The sequence below is a fragment of the Cavia porcellus genome, unplaced genomic scaffold (assembly GCF_034190915.1).
Source record: "Cavia porcellus strain 051 isolate PalLab524CR breed Dunkin Hartley unplaced genomic scaffold, mCavPor4.1 scaffold_18, whole genome shotgun sequence".
Taxonomy (NCBI): domain Eukaryota; kingdom Metazoa; phylum Chordata; class Mammalia; order Rodentia; family Caviidae; genus Cavia; species Cavia porcellus.
In genome coordinates this window covers 50,372,538-50,391,319 of record NW_026947501.1, presented here as the reverse complement: position 1 = coordinate 50,391,319, position 18,782 = coordinate 50,372,538, and the positions used below count along the sequence as shown (strand labels likewise).

The window sequence follows — 18,782 nt, the reverse complement described above, 5'->3', positions numbered from 1 at the left end:
ATATGGAAATAGGGCCATTTCAGATGCACCCATGTTCGGAGGAGTTCATACTAGGTTAGGGGAGTTCCTGCCCAAGGTGGCTGGTGTCTTTTTGAGAGAGGAACCCTGGATGCACAGCCACTCACAGAAAGAAGGGCGTGCGGCCACAGAGGCAGAGACCAGAGGGATGGTTTCACAAGCTGAAGAAGGTCAAGGGTCGCAGCAACCACCTGGACGTGGAAACAGGCAAGGAAGCATCCTGTCGTGGAACCATCAGAGCGGCAAGCCTGCCAGCTCCTTGCTTTGGGACGTCCCACTTCCAGAACTGCTAGAGAAGCAATTTCTGTTGCTTTAAGCCACCAGCTTTGGTAATGGGTACAGTGCCCCAGGAAGGGCATTCATACCGCAGCTGCCACCTGGCATCCTAGCCTTCCAGCACCCGCTTCCCAGACCTTTCGGGCTCGGCCCAGGGTGCACTATTGCTCTGACAATGGTTGTATTGAGCCTTCTACAGAAGATGATCCAAAATACGGTGAGTTGTTGCATTTTTAAAATTTATTGTAATAAGAGATGCATCGCCCTGAATCCCCTTCAAAATCCTCCCTCTTGGCGCTTCCACCATTGTTGCCATTTCCTGCAGCAGCTCTAGGAGTTCTCTTTCACCAGTGTCTTTATGAGCTGTGGTAAAGATACAGTAATGCTGTTGCCAAGTGCCAGCCAACTGAGAGGAGAGGCGGCTCTTAAAAACCTTACAGCCTCCATCAGGTGGAAGAGAGCTACACCAATCCAAGATGGCTTTCTCAAGCTCTGTTGGGAGCCGCAGCCCCGAGCCCGGTCGCCTCACTTGGCGGACGTGAGGCCTGTAGTAAAGAGTGAGGCCTGAGGTAGATTACCCCTCCCATCGAATATGTTAGTTTCCTGCTTACCGCGTAAACAACCCGCTCAACAATATAGTCTGCCTGGCAACTGATGATGTTAGCCAATCAGCTTGCCTTGCTTACTTTAACATGATTGGACACTGTACCCGTATATATACCGGTGCCACCCCTGGGCGGAAGAAGAAGCCAGATAGAAGCCCGGAAGTAGAAGCCCAGAAGGAGCCGCAGAGAGCGGACCGATAGAGGCTTCGGGGCAGACTGAAGCACAAGAGGAGCCGCGGAGAGCGGACCAAAGGAGGCTTCAGCTGGGAGAACCCAGGGCAGGCTGTACGGAGAAGAAAAATAAAAAGAAAAGGTTGTCCACTACCAGACTATGTCGTGTGTCCTTCCTGCCGGCCGGGAGCGGACATCGACATTTGGAGGCCCGCCCGGGGACTGATCACCCCCGAGACGTGACAGTGGACAACGCTCCAGTACAGAGCTGCGAGACAGGTGAGTTGGGGATAAGCCTGGGCTCTGGGTGGCGCGCACCTACAGGGCTTTTAGACTCCCCTCAGGCTCACGCGTAAGTGGCGGATTCCTTGGGCCTCACGCGGTGAGTAACATATTAAAAAATGGGAAACATGCTAGGTAGCGGCACTAAGAGCGAGGGTGGTTGTGGAGAAAGCTCTCAAGAGCTTACAAAAGTATGCAGGGTATCTGAGCAGGCCCAGTCAGGGAGCTCCCGAGAGGGGTCCGTCAAGGGGAACAAGGATGCTAAGGAGGAGGACGGGGCTCTAGCCTCGGAGTCGTCTGACTCCGAGGACGAGGGAAAGTTGAATGGCAAGGAGGCCAAAGAGACCAGCTGTCAGGAGCCTAAATCGCTCAATAAGGAGTCGCAGGGTTCTTTTCCAGCGTTGCCCCGCGAATTGCGCTCTGCTCAACCTGGTCTGCGGAGGAGTAGAGAGCTCCTGAGTGCGCCCCGGCGCGAGAGGGAGGCGAAGCCTTCCGCCCCACCTTGGGGGCCGTTTCCGGAGGCGATCCCTCGCCGCGGGGCGGCCGCCCGGGAGCTCCCTTCCTCTTCGCCAGAACAGGAAGTGATGCACGGGCCCCCATTTTCCGCCCAATCACGGCCGCTGTCTTATGCTCCGCCGCCGGCAGGTCGGTATTTTTACAGGCGGCTTTGGCAGGGGGGACGCTTGTCTCATGAGGTACATCCACCTGGGATGGATAGTGACCCCTATGGGATATTTCCTGTACAAGTGGCTATAGGCCAGGGACGCAATGTACGGGAGCCTTTTGAGATAAAGCAGATTAGAGAACTTAAAAATGCAGTTACAACTTTTGGGCCGACTGCGCCTTACACCATTGCCATGCTGGAGAATCTGTCTTCTGGGCCCCTCACCCCCGCGGACTGGATTCAGCTGGCGGGGGCGTGTCTGCCCTCGGGTGGTTACCTGGATTGGCGAGCCTGGTATGCAGAGTCCTCTGCAGAGCAGGCTGAGAGAAACGCCAATCGGGGAGACCGGGGGTGGAACAAGAGAATGCTTGTGGGAGAGGGTCGGCGCGCTGATGGTCAGACTCGGTTCCCCGGCGCTCTCTGGCGGGGAGGAGATAGAGAGCCATCCGCTCCGCCCTGGAGCTCTTTTCTAAAAGCGGCTCCCCGCCGAGAGGCCGCCACAGGAAACCCTCCCTTCCCTCAGCCGGCACAGGAAGTGACGCCCCGTTTCACTCTGTCGCGACCGCAGTCTTATGACGTCGCGCCGCTGGGCAGACGGTATTTTCATGGGCGGCTACTCTGCCGAGCAGGCTGAGAAAAACGCCGGTCGAGGAAAAAGGGGCTGGGGATTTAGCTCAGCGGCTTAAGCGCCTGCCTTGCAAGTGTGCAGTTGTTAGTTCGATCCCTGGTACCAATAAAAAAAAAAAAAAAAAAAAAAAAAAAAAAACGAAAAAGATAAAAATAAAAAATAAAAAATAAAAAACAAAAAGGGGGAGTAAACCCTCGAGGTTTGATCCCTGGTGATGTTTGGCAGATGGACATCACACATATACAGGAGTTTGGGACTCTTAAATATGTTCATGTTTCCACAGACACCTGTTCTCGCGTCATATTTGCAACAGCAGAAACAGGTGAAAAAGTGTCTAATGTGATCAATCATTGCCTGGCGGCTTGGGCCGCATGGGGCAAACCAAAAATATTAAAAACTGATAATGGACCAGCCTATATAGGCAAAGCTTTCAATGAGTTCTGCAAAATGATGGAGGTTCAATTAAAACATGGTATCCCATACAATCCCCAAGGTCAAGGAATCATTGAGAGGGCTCATAGAAGCCTCAAAGAAATTTTACAAAAACAAAAAGGGGGAGTAGGCCAAGGCCTGGCCCCAAAGGCACGATTATCCATGGCACTATTCACACACAATTTTTTAAATTTAAATAATGATAATCGCTCCCCAGCTGTGGAGCACTGCAACCCTTCCCCCAACCATAAAGGGTGGGTGAAGTGGAAAGATGTCCTGACAGGACAATGGATGGGCCCGGATCCAGTGGTCAGCTGGAACCGAGGCGCGGTTTGTGTTTTCCCACAGGAACTGGGACGAGAACCACTGTGGATACCGGAGAGACTGACACGGGCAACAAAGCCCTCGACTGAAGATCAGACCTGCCCTACTGGAGATCCATCACAGACCAACCAACAAGATGAATAGAAATAGCGGTAGCCCGAAATGGACAAAAAGATCCTCAGGCATATGCATGGCTTGCTCGATTGGCCCACGACCGAGTCTAGATATGGCGGGCATCCTTCATTCTCCTCCATAAGGTGACAATACACAGCAGGGTAGATGAGTCAATGACGGGTAAGAGCGTGCCTCCCCAGCACGACTCGACCTAAGCCAGGCCCTACCCCATCCTGCACGTAAGCCGCTGGACTGTTAGATGCTGCCCAGGTCTAAATTTCTCTCCAAGGGGATTTCTTTACGGAGAGGAAATGAGTGCAAGCTTGTGTGCATCCAGGTTCCGTCCAGTTTGTGCCTGGCCCTAGAAAAAGGACGAGGGCCTCAGGGCCTTGGCAGACCATGGGACGGCCGACCAGGGTCTAAGCCAAGGACCTACGGTGGGCCTACGCATAGGGCATAAGCCTCTGCACCCAGTCCAGGAAGGGCTACGATGCGCACATTCATAAAAAATAAAAAAGGGGGAGATGTTGGGAGCCGCAGCCCCGAGCCCGGTCGCCTCACTTGGCGGACGTGAGGCCTGTAGTAAAGAGTGAGGCCTGAGGTAGATTACCCCTCCCATCGAATATGTTAGTTTCCTGCTTACCGCGTAAACAACCCGCTCAACAATATAGTCTGCCTGGCAACTGATGATGTTAGCCAATCAGCTTGCCTTGCTTACTTTAACATGATTGGACACTGTACCCGTATATATACCGGTGCCACCCCTGGGCGGAAGAAGAAGCCAGATAGAAGCCCGGAAGTAGAAGCCCAGAAGGAGCCGCAGAGAGCGGACCGATAGAGGCTTCGGGGCAGACTGAAGCACAAGAGGAGCCGCGGAGAGCGGACCAAAGGAGGCTTCAGCTGGGAGAACCCAGGGCAGGCTGTACGGAGAAGAAGAATAAAAAGAAAAGGTTGTCCACTACCAGACTATGTCGTGTGTCCTTCCTGCCGGCCGGGAGCGGACATCGACAAAGCTCCATATGGACACAAGTCTGATCTCACAATTTCCTCCTGGGACTGGGAGGGGGAAGGGGACTGGGCTACCCCTGCCACCTTTCGAGAAAAGGGAGGACCCACGAGAAGGCTGGGCACAGACGTGTCCAGCGTGTGGCAAGAGCAAACATGACCAAGACTTCAAAAAAGCAACACTTCATTTTAGCCACTGCATTGAAAAGAATTAAATGTGTTTATTTGGAGGCAAGTAGGAAAGACACAAGTCAGGAGGGTGAAGGCAGGCAGAAGCTGGGTTCCTAAAGGCTGCTTTCTATTTCTGGGTTACCCAAGGAGTCCTGTGTGTGGGCTTGGGCTGTCTGGATTCCCTGCCTTTTCCTGATGCAAACCCCTAGTCCCACCGGAAGGCCACGCGGGATTCCCGTAGTTCTGCAAAGCTGGGGCTGAAGACTCGCCTGCTCGCGGACCTTGTGCTATGTGGGTTCTTTCCAGCGCACATGCCATTCTTAGGATCATCGTCACTATTTCTGTCTCTTGTAGAAAAGTAATTTCTTCTGCCGTGAAGATGAGCCCCCGGGGTGCAAAGCGGAGCGATCCGAATTGGTTTTGCCCGCACCATCGTCTCTGATATTTTTAGGAAAAAGCGTTTTGCACGTTTGGGTTGTGTGAGACAGCCTGTTTTCGGGCTGGGGGGAGAGGGCTGCTTGCACAAGAGGCGCTGCTGCGAGGATAAAAAGGTTTCTATCCTGGGCCTGGCTCCATTTGCCCTGGCAACGCTAACGCACAGCGTGTTATTGGATTTGGAAAAGGTAACCTGGGGAAATGCGGTGCCTGGAGCTCGGAGCCGCGCAACTACAGGCATGCTGTGGGCTGCGTCTGCGGCCCACGGTCCACACAGCATATGAAGGGCAGGGACTGTCCTGGCTCATCGGAGTGGCAATGACAAAATGCCATCGGCCAGGTGCGATCTGTGTCTGGCCATTGAGAAGGCTGCAGGTAGAAGCTGGGTCCCCGGTTCACAGATGGGGACCCTACCCCCTCTGCTGGGGAGGTCTCTCTGGGGCTCTGGGGTACGACACTAAGCCCATTCATGACTCTCCACTCCCACTGCCAAGCTCCCAGAGGCCTACCCTCCTGTCACCCCCACTTTGCGGGTGAGGATTTCAACAGGAGTAGAGATCTCTCACCTTCCTGGGTACAATTATTACATGCTCACAAAAACAAAACAAAACAAAAAAACCAGATACTTTTTAAATAAAAAAGAATCTGGAAGGTAGGCAGACACAAGCATTCAGACCACAGCAGTGGACACAGAGATAGATGTCTCCCCCCATCAGAATCAGCACAGAATGCATGGTGACTTCCCCCAAGGACCTCCCTGGTCTTATGGATTTAAAACTGGATGAAATTCTACTTAGTGTTAGGAATTTAATACTAAAAATTGCCAAGCCACTAGCAACCCTAGCAGAAAAGTACCATATGGAAAAGTTATCAACATGTCTTTTTTGGAAACAGAGAATCACTACAATGTCTTTAAGTATCAAAAAAAAAAATCCATTAACCGTGATTGAGAGCATTTTTCCTCCTGCTGGGGTGAGAGCAGTGCTCCATTAGCAGCAGAGGAAGCTCGAAGTCTAATTGCAGGCGAAGGTTCTGGATCAGGCACAAGAGCCAGGCAAGAATCATCGCATCAGCCAGGTGCTGAGCGGGAAGGCTGCCCTTCTCCCAGAGGCCTCAGCTGACACCTGTGTCTGGCCGGAGTCACACTTCATTAATTTTTTTTTTTGTTTTTTTGTCTTTTTCTTTTAGTAGCCCTCGGCCTGTCCTTACGTTCTGCCTGGCTCCAGCTCTTGCACATTGCTCCTCTCTTTTCAGCTCTGCAGCCAGAGTCCAGACCGCTGCCTAATGATTGTTGACTGACACATCGGCCAGATGTGAGATGCTCACAGGGAGAAGGGTCACACCCCAACTCCTCCATCTACCCGACACCCAAGGGACAAGCAGGGCCACTGGGGACCCCAGGGTGATTCTCTAGAAAGCCAGGGGTTACGGAGGTTCTTCCTACATGAGTCCACACTTCATTTCTCTTCAAACAAAAATAAGCAATATTCCCCTGGTCCTTGCCCTCAGAGCTGTAGAAGCAGCTGGGACAGAGCATTTTAGGATATTTGGGGAACAGGCAGGAAGAGGCCTCCAGGGGGGTCCAGGTGGTGAGTCCCTCAGCCACACTCGTCGCCCCCTACAGGCTGTAGCACCCCTTCTGAGGTACCTTGCAAAAGTAACCAAATCATTCCCCAAGTGCTTCCTGGTTGTGTTTTTACTGAATCGGCAGTGCAGGCTACGACATATTGTAAGTGTTGAAATAAAAATGACTTATTACAGTGAAAGGCACGTTGCGGTGAATCCTCATCAAAACACACCCTCACTTTGAACACTTTGCTCACCATTCCTGCCGCTTTCTGAAGCAGTACTGGGTGTCCTCTTGCCAAAGTGTCTTAACAAGAGGTGATCAGAAATACACAGAATGCTGCTGCCATGGAAAGGCAGACTTATAAAAATGCGACCGTGTGTCCTCCTCCACCTTGTTCACTGGATCTGGCACATGTTACCACTGGCTTTTCCTCAAAGTAAAAATGACCATGAAACAAAAACTTTTTGAATGGATTCAGGACATAAGGGAACCACAACCAGCAACTGAAGCCTGATGAAGGAGGGCACCCGGACGTGGTGCAGAAGCAGCAAGAACGACGGGATGCATGTGTGAGAGAGGGAGGGTATTCTGAGTGAGGTGAATGGCAATACAACTTTCACTGTAATTTTTAATATTTTAAACATGGACCTTGTTTTCTAATCCCACCAGATCTGACCAATCCCCCAAGTTGTGCAGTGCACATCCCACACAGCTGGATCTTGGAGTCCTGCTTAACATTTATGGTATTTAAGAAAGGCAACAGCATAGTTTGCAAGTTTAACAGGGTGCCTACACTAGAGATGACTTCACCACATTGTTCTCTGAAAGTGAGGACAGGGGCTAGGCAAGCCTGGAAGACAGTGGGGTTGTGAGAGGACACCAAGCAAGCACGCTGCCATGCACACCCAGCTCCACGGCACTAGCACCTTCCCGGCCATCCAATGACGAAGGCCCCAAGTGGCTTCTTGGCCCCCTTGTCCCATTCCTGCCCCAACCTGCTTTTCTTTGGCTCAATAAAAAAGTAGAATTTAAGCAGGCATCTTAGCCACTTTCCTCACTGTTGGCATGAAATCCCTGATACCTACAATTTAAAGGAGGAGAAGCTTATTTCAGCTGATATGTCAGGCCATGGCTGGCTGCTCTAAGGTGGGATGATATGGCAGAGGGGCCTGGCAGAGAAGAGCAGCTCACAGCATGGCAGACAGGAATCAGGGAGCAAAGAGAGGAGCTGGGAGGGGAGTATACGCTTCTAGGCCACGTGCCCAGTGACCAACTCTTCTGACCAGGCCCTACCTCCCACTCGCAAGGCAGCTCTAAACCTATAATCCAATCAATCACCTTCCAAAGCTCCCACCTATGATCACATGAGGCTTCGGAGGATATCTAGGTTTAAGCCATAACAACAGGGCCTCAGGGATTCCTCAGTCATGCATTTGCTGTCAACAGAATTTCTGTGTTTACAGGTGCCAGATTCCCAGTGGGAGTAGCTGTGAACCAGAGATGCCCACAGCACCATGTGGTCCTGGGCTGAGCCGCCTGGTGCTGGCACAAAAGGCACTGGTTGGCCCACAGCTCCTCTGCTGAGGATCTTGTTCTGAAGCCCAGCAAGGGACTGTGGGGAGAGCCCCTGGATGGGAGGACAGGTCAATTAACGCCTCTAAACTCCTGATTTCAGAACTCAGGGAGGAGACAGAAGGCATCCATGGGAGATGGGGGTGGGAAGCTGCCTCTAGAGAAATCAGGGGCACAAACTGGGGCTTGGGAGATGCTGAGTACACAATTACGTACATCACACGATCAGTCACTGCCATCATCGGGTGACATTTGGGGCATTAGTCACAATCCTGGACACCCATCACTTAAAGGAGAGTGGTTTAATATGACTCACAGTTTCAGGGTATTCGGTTCACGGTCATCTGGTCCCTAGCTAGGCAGGAATGTCATGGCGGAAGGACCTGCCAGAGTGAAGCTGCTTAGTTCATGGCAGCCAGGAAGCAGCAAGGGGAAACAGCACCAGAAACGAAGGGGCTGGGGACCAGGCACAGACATCAAGTTCTGTGGTCCCATAGAGAGTGTGGGGAGCCCTGGAAAATGGATGGGAAACCAGGTCATGACTGGATGCATGACTGGAACACATCAAGGGGCAAGGATTTGACTTTGTGGCCCCTATAAAAGCATAAGGGTTGTAAAGTTAGAGCCACCCACAGCCACCCACGAGGTCCTGGGGTTCTGATGGCTCTGTGTATTCTGATAGAAGTTCAGGGAGTCATGCAGGACAGTAGGGGTAGGAGACAGTCAGGGGACTTGGTACAGTGGCTATGGAGCAGCCAGTACAGATAGATGTATGTCAGGGTGTCCACTCCCAGGGGAGCTGAGCCACTGTGCACTGCTCCGTAAGCACCCACCCTGTCATGTGGCCTTCCACACCCATGCCCTTGGGCATCAGCTTTAACATCAATGAGCTTCTCCCCAGGCCCTCAGTTTTCAACTTCTTCATCATCACTCTTTTGTGAAGCCTTCAGCACGCATCAGAGCAGGGACTGCAGAGCCCTCCCCTAGGTGCAGGACTGTCTTCTCTGTCTTTCATAATTTGCATCCTGTAGCGGTTATGGCCAGGGAGAAGGATAGAGAATCTTCCTAACTAGGACTGAACTACAGAGGGGTAGATTGGACTCCGTTCTGTTGAATGTTCATGGACAACGGATGTGGGAAGGAAGAGGTGCGTGAAAACACTAAGAAGAAACAAGTCTAAAAGGATTCAGTTACTGAATGACAGAAGAAGACGGGGGGGGGGAGGGGCGGGGAGAGAGAGAGAGAGAGAGAGAGAGAGAGAGAGAGAGAGAGGATAGCAAGATAGAAGTCAGCTTTCAAGCTTGGGTACAGGGGAGGAAAGTACAGTCGTTCACAGGAGTGGGAGAAGGAGCTAAGGTCAGGAGAAAAGAGAAAAGGAGATATAAAAAAGTAGTAGACAAGCTGAGGTGGAGATGTTGGAATTGAGAGAAGAGGAAGAGGGAGCCAGGCAGGAGCTTGGGAAAGCCACTCGCTGGTCGGCAGCAGGAGGTGAAAGAAAAGCACAAGAAGGACATGGTAGGGACCAGTGTAGGTCAGGCCTGTCACAAAGGAAGCATGATGTGGAATGAATGAACATTTAAGGAGGAACAGTTAGATGTGTATGTTACTCTTAGTTTTGTCATTTTTTGTTGATGATTTATGCAGACAGAGCTCACATCATACCATATAATTAACCTGTGTAAATGTACAAGCTCACGAGTTTCAAGTGAGTTGCACACACTTTACCACCATCCATTTTAGGCCATCTTCATGGTTCCCCATGCCCTTACTCATCACGTTCCAAGCTTCCCTGTCCCTAGAAGTGGGCAACCACAATCCACGTTCTGTCTGGAGGATTTGCCTGCTCCAGACCATCATGGAAATGGAATCCGGGGCTGCCTTCCCTCCCTTTTCACACAGAGTCCCCAATGTCACTCATGTTGCATCACGGATCAGGACGCCATTGCCCTCAGTGGTCAGATAATATCCCATCACGTAAATATGCCACACTTGCTAGTTCACGCCTCGGATGACAGATGTTTGAGCTGTTGCCATTCGTTGGCTTAGATGAATAACACTGCGTGGATTTCATGTGCGAGTTGTGGCTTGGACCTTCGTTTTCTTTACTCTTGGGTTTCTATATAGGAATGGAATTGCCGGGTCCCAGGGTGTGAACCCCTGGAGCTGCCTGCTCTCCAAAGTCACTATCTCATCTACAGCCCCACCTGCAGGCCTGAGGTCTCCAGTTTCTCCACACCCTCACCAATACTTGCTAGTTTCTGTTTCGCTTTCTATATTATAGCCAACCTAATGAGTGTAAGATGATATTAATTGGCACTTCTTTAATGATACCGAACATCTTCCTATGTACTGATTGTCCCAGAATATAACTTTTGGGGAAAAATTCATACCTTGTGCTCGGTTTTAAGTGAATTATGTTTTTTTCTGTCTTGTGGCATAAGGTGTAAACTCAGGGCCTTTGCAGTGAGCCACATCCTCAACTCTTTATTTTTTTTAAATTTTGAGTCAGGGTCTTATTAAGTTATCAAGTTGCTCAGGCTGGACTGAAACTTGTGATCTTCCTGCCTTAGCTTCCCAGAATCCTGGAATTTCAAGGACACACCACTGTACCTGGCTTGTAAGAGTTCATTTTGTATTTTAGGTACCGGTCTCTTACCAGGTATAGTAGTCTATCTTATCCACAGCTTTGATTTCTTTCTACAGCTTCAGTTGCTAATGGTCAACCACGTCTGAAAATATTACAAGGAAAGTTCCAAAAAATAAAGTTAGTAAATTTGAAACAGTTTCTGTTACAGCGCATTGCTATGATTATTCTGTTTTATTATTCGTTACTGTTGTCATTATTTTGCTGTGTCTAATTTATAAATTAAACTTCACCATAGATGGATACATACTGGGAAAAGCCATAAGATAGGTTCAGTGCTATCTGTGGTTTCCATCATCCAGTATGCGAACAGGCATGGAGCTCCATGGGTCGGGGGAGCCATTGTACACCACACACATAGGGTTTTCTCCTGCTCTATGGGTCTCCTTTCCTCCTTTATGATAGCACTATCACAAGTTTTCACATTTGATTAAGTCTAATTTATCTGCTTGTTTCCCTTGGTTGGTTGTACATTCCATGTTATGTCTAAGAATCCTTGGCCAGATTCAAGGTCTTAGCCATAGTGTCCCCCCCCCTCATAACTTTTCTTCTATGACTTTTATAGTTTTAGTTCTCTTCAATGGTCTGAACATGGATGTCAACCCCACCTCCTAAAAGGCTGGAGGACATAGTCTGCTGGCCAGTTCCCCAGGATCTTGGGTCAGAGAGGCCTGACGGCGAGTGTTGTGAATCTGCATTTCTAACAAATTCCTAGGAGTTACATGCTTTGAAAACAGATATTCTGAATTATGAAGGGTCAAGAAAATCAGTGATGCCCAGTAGCATCTTCATTTAGCAAGTGAAAGGTCTTTAAATGAAAGTCATGGCCATCAATCCAAGCCATGGACACGCTGGACCATTTGAACACCACTGATGTAATAAAAGAAAGGCAAATTTCACATCCATTTCTGGAATCTAAGAACAATCAATTTGGTTGCCGTGGTGAAAGCATCTTTAAAAGCTCTTATTTATCTGAGGGAGCAGGAACCTGAAGAAACCTGCAAAGCTGTGCGTGCTTTGAAAACGTCAAGGAGGTCATCACTGGTCCAGAACCACAATCACAGTCATCGTGCATGTTTAGCTAAAGCCGTGGAGGAAAGTCTTTCCTCACCAAATCTCACACCCAAGCCACCTAACGTCTCCTGCCTGCCCATACAGGAAATGCATCCTCTGCTGCCTACTTAGGAGGGGCTATAAATAGCTCCTCAGAGAACATTTTTCTATAATTAGCTTTTCATTTCAAGTGAACTGTGCATAATGAATTTCATATCACTAGATGTTCTTCCTGGGCAAAGTACAGGGCAGATATGCATTTGTTAGTAATGCAGAAGCTTAACTATCCAAGCAGAGGTTGCACAGAAGTCAGAGAATATAAAAGTAAGACAAAAATGGAAACCATTCCAGGAAATGAACATGTGTGTATGTGTGCATGTGGGTGTGTATGTGTGTATGCGTGTGTGCACACACTCCTATACTCAGATGCAAGGAAACAAATTAGAATCAACTCTTCACGGCCAGGTTAAATGGGACAGGAGCTCAGTATACAGACAGTGGTAGCTGAGTGTCAACACAGTTGTTTTGTTGTCCCATTCCAACATGGCACCACCAGGGCCTGCTGGACCTGTGTGTCTGCACCTCCAGGAACACGGGCAGGAAGCAAATGCCTCCCAGAGGGGAAATGATTTCCTCTCCATTGGGTGAGCTTCAGTTCTGACTCTCTGATTCCTTCGGAACCCTCAGCTAACTGCAGAGGGCAGCACCACCCCCTTCCTTCTGGCATGCTCACAGTTCACCCACATTCTGCCTTGGCATTGCCCGCCCTCACCTACTCACAATGCCTGGTACACAGACTTCCCATCTACATGGAGGACCAACAGATACACAGAGTGTCTGAAAGAAATATGTTTTTAAATAACAGTAAAAGACACATTGCCGTTAATGATGGGGTTAATTGTGTTCAAAGTGAAGGAGATTTGGGATATTGGCAATGTGTGAATGGCAGTGTGTAATAAATTTTTAAATTTAAATATTCATGATACTTTATGACCATCCCTCCTGGATCAAACATTTATGGCAATTTCTATCAAATAAAAATATTTCAGGCTTAGTGCATCCCCACCCACCTTATTCCAGGGACCTAGCACGATGTGACGTCTGGCTCTTCCCCAAAGTCAAAATGACCATGAGAGGGAAAGGTTTAGAATCAGTTCAGGACATAGAGGCAGCCACAGGGACACAGCTGAGGATGCTCCCCAAAGAGGACACACCCAAGGCTGTTTCAGAAGGTGGTAAGAAGAACCGGAAAAGTGTGTTCAAAATGAGGAGGAGGATGTGTGAGGGGGATTTATCTTTTACTGTAATAAAGTTTAAAGAAATGAAACCCACACTGTACTTTTTGATCCCACCTGTATCTCCCACCAGCTTTGAATGTCTACTCTCCATTTTCCAGGTTCACTTGTAGTGGGGTTGTGTTTACAGTGGGAGGGTTTAAATGATTCCCTAGCACATGTACCACTTCCCTTGGGCCATCAGAAAGACCACATCCTTGGCCACTACCTCACCAGCAGGAAATCCAGAGGCCATGGGTCAGCACAGCATTGTCCCAGGGCTGGGACCTGCTCTGCCCCTGTTCTAGGACCAAGAGAAGGAGACTTGAACTTCCCTGGGCCCTTCCCTTTTAATGACTCGAACTCACGCCCATGCCCAGCCGGTGACCTGGTCTTGGTTCAAAGATCACAATTATTTACAAGAGGCTACTCCCATCCAGCCCACTGCCAAAGTCCAAGTAGTGCCCCTGGTGAGAAGCCAACGTGCCAAAATGCACACATGGACCCACGGACTTTGCTTCCTTCTATGAGTTATCGGGATCAAGTGTAGCTCATGTGCCAACCCCGATCCTTCATCCTGGAGTTCTCTTCCTAGCTCTTGGAGGACAGCCACTTTCAGGATGGAGTGAGGATATTAATAACTGCTGTGTTGAGAGAAGAACCAGAGAAAACGGGGGCAAGAAATGTGCAATGATATAGCAAAACTGCTTGGGCAGCTTGCGTTGCCCAACAAGGCCCCTTAGTGAAGGAAGATGCCGGGAACACTTTGGTTGCAGCATCTGACATGGCTAAATGACTGGCGAGGGGAAGGCAGCTCGGGCTGGGCAGCCCGCAAAATCAGGCTCTTATTTCCCCTGCTACACATTTATGGGGTGACTAAGGGCATCTTGGACTTGTCCAGGACAGAGTCCTCATCTGCCATCTGGAAATACTAAATCACTACTCTATAGGACCTTATGAAGGTGACCTGAGTTCATGTAAGTATCCGGTACACAGGTATTAGATAAATGTCGCCTTTTATTACTGCAAACATCATTTACTAAGATACTGTTTTTTTTTAAAATCCTCTTGTCCAGACAATACAATATTATTCAGTGTTAAAAAAGAAATGGGTCGTAAAGCCATGGAGAGACACAGAGGGGATGTAAGTGCTGATTATTCCGTGAAAGAAGCCAAGCTGAAAAGGTTTCCACACTGTGGCATTCCAACTGCATGACGTCCTGGAAAAGACAAAACTATGGAAATAATAAAGGCATCGGTGGTTGCCTGTGGTTAGTGCAGAGGGAGAGGAGAACAGGCAGAAGAGAGCAACTTTAGGGAAGTGGAGCTGTTCTGTATGTCACTGTCTCGGGGGAACACAGGGCCCGATCTCTTGGGCCAAACCTGGAGCACCCTGAGGCCAGCAGCAAACACTGATGTGAACTATCGCTTGGGGATGAACGATTCACAATAAAGGCTTAGCAAGTAGGAGAGACACATGAGAACGTTCAATTTTATTGCGAGCCTAACTCATCTAAAAAAAATCTGGATTTTTTTGTTGTTGTTGTTTTGTTTGTTTTTTCTTTCTGGTTTTTTGAAATAGGGTTTCACTATGCAGCTCAGGCTCGCTTTGAATCCACCATATGGCCTAGGTTGGCCTTGAACTCACAGTGATTCTCCTGCCTCAGCCCTCGAACGTGACGATTAGGGCTGCACCTCAACATCAGGCTTATATCTTTTAAAACCTCTTGGAGGAGGAGCCGTTGGGCCCTAAAATCAAATTTTATAATTGGAGGAAATGCACGTGAAGGGGCACTGAAGGGATACAAGAAAGATTATTCTCGAATGCCTGTATTGTCCACAGGGGCCTGTCTTTAGCCTGGTGCACACTCATGCATGGCATGTGCGTTCCTGTGTGCACGCATGCATGTACGCAGGCCAGTGCATATCTGTGCTGTCGCTTCCTGTGATCCCTGGAAGCCTGCAATTAGCCTCGAGACGTTAGCTGAGGTGGCAGGGCCTTGTCACCTCCAGGCTCTGCCAGCCCGGTTTTCCTCCTTGGGTCCTTTCGCTCTTCCATTTGCCAAGCACATGATCTAACAGGCAGGAACGCCTGGCCAAGTCTTAATGCTACCGGGCAGGCTGCACAAGGGCTCTACTGTCTCCTGGACGTGTCCTTGGGCCCGGGACAGGCTGCCGCATCCGGTACGTTTCTCATCTATGAAGCCCTACAGGGCCAGGTGACCTTGGACTTTGCAACATAGAGTGAACGTTGGTGATTGTTTATCAGTGGTCGTCTGCCCTCGCCGGCGTCAGCCTCCAGTGACGAGACTGCGAGGCCACACCCTTAAGCCTCTGCTTCGCACCTGTCCCTCTGCCTTGGTTGCTACTTTTTTTTTCTTTTCTAATGTCATGTTATTCTACCTAGTAGGGCATGGGCTTTTTTAAAATTTTCCTTGTCTTCTGAACTTTAGGTGAAAACCAATACCCAGTGCCTATCCTAAAGCTTGTGTTTAAATTACTGCACATACATCCCAACATGGGTTCTGGGCCCTGGATCAGTACTACCATTACCACAGTAGCCCACACACTCCTGCCCACATGGAACACTAAATACGACACTGATGGTCACACAGCACACAGGTTGAGAAATTAGTTGGATACTTTCATTGCAACAGGCCACAGGTTCAACGTCTATGATGAAAATAATATCCAGTAAATGGTGGAAACTCTGAATTAGCTCACCATATCACCCAAGGTCGATACGACTGACTACCAAATAAAATATTCTGATCATCCCTTCCGTACTTGGATTCTTTGAAAACTGGCAGGGACCCCATGGGGAAATTACTATTCAGTCAATAAAGTTGATCCCTTTTAACGGTCTAACGTCTGGGACCACAAGAGAACCTCCCCTGGCCAGAAACACAGATTCAAAATCATTCTTTTGCTCCTCGAGGCACATTTTGAAAAATGTATGGATTATGATGTGATGTCACTTTGTGACCTGGTTAATGAAAAATTCTAGCACCAAGGCCACTTCTAAGAAGCCGCTTCCTGGGAACTCGCAAGGTACTGTGTCTCCAGACACTCACTCTGCTTAGTGCATACTTATCCCTGTCTCAACATTGTAAGTGCTTTTTGTCTAGAAACCCTGTTCCCCAGGTCCCTCTCAGGTGAGGCCCTGCCTGCCTCATAGCAAGTCTTCAGCCAGCGTCATCATAAGGAACAGCACACAGCAAGCAGGACCTAAACTTTTCTCTGCAACCCACCTCTCTGTCAGGGGGAAAGGGCCCGCACTCCTAGCAGATAGGACTAACCCCGGGAGATAGGACGGTGTTTGGAATAAGCACAGCCATCACATGCACACCATCAGTCACCAGGATAAATGGGCAGAAGCTACAGTTAGAAAAGTGTGTTTCTGGGCAGCAGATAAAAACAGGACTTAACAAAAATACTTGTTGCGCCACTGAATTATTTGATGAATTATATCTCCAGGTTATTTCAAGTTTCCCAAACAATCACTTAGTGATTGTTCCAACTCCCAAAAGGAGTGTGTGTGTGTGTGTCTGTGGGGGGGTTCTTTCAAAGCAATAAAAGGAAGGTGGGCGGCTTTCAATTCTTCATCAAATCCGCTTAAAAGTACACAGCGTCATCCTTTCATAGATTAGTCATAGCAAGGCTGTGAGGGCAGGTTAAAACGTACTTGTCTGGAAGAAAAGAACAGGGAGAAAAACAAAACAGAATAAAATAAAGTTGAATAGTTGTGGGTTTTTTTCCTCCTTTTGGGAAGGAACTTTAAAACCCTGGTGGACCAAACGCCTCCTGTCTCTCTTGAGAAGCCCTCCCAGGCAGAAGCGAGTCCAAGAATAACAGCGGCTCTCAGGATGCTCAAAGCTTCTTGCAGCTGATTATTTTTCAGGAGGAGAATTAGACAAAAATAATACAAGTGGGAAATAAAGCGAATGACCTACTTTACAGGGGGGAACGGAGTTCAGCGCCAGCGTTTTGATCTAATGACTGTGGGGTTGCAAGCCCAAATAAGGCTTGGCTGGGTGAGGGCAGAGCCTAGCCAGACCCTGAGACTATTTGGGGAGCCACCCTCAGTCCCTGCTGGGGCAGAGACCTTAGGAGACCCCTTCTGGCCACAAAATATGACAAGGGTGAGGGGTATGAGGGGGACTTTCCTTTCCAAAACCACTTGCTGGCACGCGCTAACTACATGCTCCACAGGGTCGTGCCCAGTGGGAAGGCAGAATGTGCGCCAAGAAATGTACCTAAGCAGTGTCAGTCCAGAGGTGACCTTCGTGGGTGGGGGCGGGGACGCCTCCGCTCCGGGGCGTCCACTCGGTGCCACCCCGCTGGAGCCGGGGGTGAGGGCGTGGGGGGGAAGACCTGCGGGCTCGGTGGGCGCATGGTCTCCCTTTTTCTTTACCCGACGGGGGCCTGGAGCCCAGCCTAGCATCACACAGCGGCTGCCGGCTCCTGGGGATCATGGACGCGCATCTGTCTGCGCTCGCGTTCGCGGGTTCTTGCTAAAACCTCCCTGTTTCGCGCGCGCGCCTGTCTCCAGCTTCTCTTTTTCTTGGATTCTCGCCTGTCTCCTCCCACAGAGGAGAAAAAAAAAGGTCACGTATGTTTGGAAAAATATGTAGGTCAGTGGAACATTTCCTGCACTGGTGCAAAGGAGAGGAGGGCGGCGGGGGAGGGGAGGGAAAGCGAGCCTGGCTCTGCGCGCGCGCGCCCGGCCGCAGCCCCGCGCCCTGGTCCAGGGGGTTCCGGGGGCGACCAGCAGGTCCTTGTCCATCCTTGACCCATTTCCTAGACTGGCTACTCTGCCGCCTTGGAACAGGCACTGCTGATTCCTCCGGGGCTAACGGCGCCCACCCTCGTCTCCTGATCCCGACTCCCACCCCGCTGCCCCAAGAGAAATCGAAACGGTGCCCGCAGAGACGCGCCCCGTGCCCTAGGTCTGGGCCTCGCGCAGTGCGGACAGAGTCAAGATCGGCGTGGAAGGGGTGACGGTGACGCGCTCGTCTTCCTCCCCACGCGCGGGACAGAAGATCCTGTGCCTGCCCCGAATGACAACTTTCACGGGACGTGGGCTGGCAGCCCCGCATCGTGTCCCCTACCGCGATCTCGGCCCGCTCACCTCGAAGCACAGTCCCCACCCCCACCCCCGCGCCCTAACCTCTCATTCCCGCCCTGCGCCCAGCCCCGACCCGCGCGTCCCTGGGCGGCGATCCTGGGGGTGCCCCGGGTCTGCGCCGCTGGGGATCCCGGGGTCCGCGGTGCGAATCTCCCACGCCGGGTCCTGGCCCACGCAGACCCCCAGCGGCGGCGCAGGGAACGAGGAGGGAGAAGAGGAGGTGGAGGAGAAGAGGGGGGAGGAGGGGGAGGAGGAGGAGGAGGAGGGGGAGGAGGGGGAGGAGGAGGAGGCTGGGCCGGGAGGAGGCGGTGGCGGCTGCGGTCCCCGCGGCGCTGCGTGCGGAAGAGTTTGCCGCGAGCAGCCGGCCTCGCGCAGCACCGGGACCCGCGCGGGGCCGCGGAGGGAGCTCGAGACCG

General features: G+C 50.5%; 1 long non-coding RNA gene across 1 annotated transcript; it reads left to right on the top strand.

Annotated features, from left to right (window-relative positions):
* The first annotated feature begins 528 nt into the window (after window positions 1-528).
* LOC134471352 (uncharacterized) lies at window positions 529-4,475 on the top strand. Its single transcript, XR_010040764.1, has 2 exons — window positions 529-1,349; window positions 3,425-4,475. It is a non-coding gene; the product is annotated as an uncharacterized LOC134471352 (long non-coding RNA).
* Window positions 4,476-18,782: the final 14,307 nt, after the last annotated feature.